Below are 2,104 nucleotides of genomic sequence, written 5' to 3' on the forward strand. Positions count from 1 at the left end.
TCCAGCCAACGAGGGAACGGGTGTCTAGGGCCCGCCGGTTCTAGGCAGCAACAATAGCCGGACTGTGCTGCTCCGAGTCCCTCGTCCCGAACAATGACCCACGTCCATGTCGATTAGCGCGGGGTGGCGGTGGATCCCGGGGCCGGCCRGGGCTAATAGCTTATTACACCGTGTAAAAATGACAGTGTGATCTGGAGAGATTCCAGCAGAACAGTCCAATTAAAGGAGAAAAGAAAAGGAGGAGGATCGGGGGAAATGATGAGGACAGCAATGTTCTGTAGGTTCCTCTGTAAAGCAGGCAGGCAGCAGTTTATACGGCAACAATCGCACAAGTTTTTCACAGAGATGAGTCGGTTCTGTCTTACAGCTTCATGAATGTGAAACTACTGTTTGCTTGGTTTGCTTCAACATTTTTGTYTGTTTTGATGCCCTGCAACTTAAAAAAATTATACATCAAATTAATAACGTGCTCCTTCTAGCAGCGGTACAAAGAAGACCAACTCATAGAGGATGGGATTGTTTCTACACAGTTGGAGTTTATGTTGTTTGAATGAAGTTATAAACGTTTAGTGAGGTGGCTTCCAATCAATTGGTGAAACTGTCGTGAACTGATTGTGTTTCTTGTCTCTGCAGGACGTGCAGTTTGTCAGTTTGATGTCCAAGTCCAACGGGGACCAACAGAAAGGGTTAATGTAATCCATTTCACCGGCGGGGGTCCCTCCTTGTGTCTTCGTTGGCCCCTCGGAGTTTCCATTGTGCCGGCCGGTGCAGGTGTAGGACACGCTTTGTTGATCATAATCCTCCCCGGCGAGGCGAGAGGCTTTGAGTGTGTTTGACGTTCCTCCGCCGGCGGGCCCTTTGCTCCTCGGCTGCCCAATGGGCTGCCGTCTCCCGCGGCAACTCATGGGATCCGACAGGCGGAAAAATAATGAACAACACCTCAACCCGGCGCTGACCCGGCTCCAATCACCAGTCCCACACCAAAGGTAAACCAGCCGCTAAAGTGAGCCTTACAAGACAGTTCATACTTAGACGCACACACCACCACCACCATGTCCTGAGTCACCCAACCTCCCAGCTTAAACTGTTTTTTTTATTTTAAACAGGAACTAAARTAAATTTTAAGCTGGAATCAGACTAAATATCAAGGAAAATACTCAAAACTGCCTTCAGGTCAAACTAAAAACACTTCTTTTCTTTAGTTCAGATTAAAGTGGAACCTCAAACTATTTTGGCTTCTCTTGTGGATGAAACTAATCTTTCACATTAAATACCAGAAAACAGTAATAAGTGCTCAGAGTGTGTGTTGAGGATGACTCGTAGCTACTACCACAACAAAATCTACTTGACTGAGTTGTAGCTATTTTTACTACACCAAACCTAATTAAATGATGCCTCCACCTGACTGGAGGGGCTTTGTGGGGGGGGTCTGAGTGGTGGGCTATGTTGGGAACCATCTGAATGGTGGGTTGTTTTGGGAACCATCTGGTGGGTTGTGTTGGGAACCATCTGAGTGGTGGGTTGTTTTGGAACCTATCTAGTGGGTTGTGTTTTTGGGAACCATTTGGTGGGTGGTATTTAGAACCATCTGAGTGGTAGGCTGTGGTGGGAATCATCTGTGTGGTGGGTTGTATTGGGAACTATCTGAATGGTGGGTTGTTTTGGGAACCATCTGGTGGGTTGTGTTGGGAACCATCTGAGTGGTGGGTTGTTTTGGAACCTATCTAGTGGGTTGTGTTGGGAACCATTTGGTGGGTGGTATTTAGAACCATCTGAGTGGTGGGCTGTGGTGGGAATCATCTGTGTGGTGGGTTGTATTGGGAACTATCTGAATGGTGGGTTGTTTTGGGAACTATCTGGTGGGTTGTGTTGGGAACTATCTGAGTGGTGGGCTGTGTTGGGAACCATCTGGTGCATTGTGTTGGGAACCATCTGAGTGGTGGGTTGGGTTGGGAACCATCTGGTGGGTGGTATTTAGAACCATCTGAGTGGTGGGCTGTGGTGGGAACTATCTGAATGGTGGGTTGTATTGGAACCATTTGAGTAGTGGGTTATTTTGGGAACCATCTGAGTGGTGGGTTGTATTGGGAACAATCTGGTGGGT

General features: G+C 47.7%; 1 long non-coding RNA gene across 1 annotated transcript in view; it reads left to right on the forward strand.

Moving 5' to 3' along the window:
* Positions 1 to 2,104, forward strand: part of LOC106519944 (uncharacterized) — a 62,958-nt gene that overhangs the window by 34,530 nt on the left and 26,324 nt on the right. Inside the window, exon 4 of the long non-coding RNA XR_001310493.1 lies at positions 634 to 986. This is a non-coding gene — a long non-coding RNA (uncharacterized LOC106519944). The remainder of the gene's footprint in view (positions 1 to 633; positions 987 to 2,104) is intronic.

The sequence above is a fragment of the Austrofundulus limnaeus genome, unplaced genomic scaffold, assembly GCF_001266775.1.
Source record: "Austrofundulus limnaeus strain Quisiro unplaced genomic scaffold, Austrofundulus_limnaeus-1.0 Scaffold85, whole genome shotgun sequence".
NCBI classification, from domain to species: Eukaryota; Metazoa; Chordata; class Actinopteri; order Cyprinodontiformes; family Rivulidae; genus Austrofundulus; species Austrofundulus limnaeus.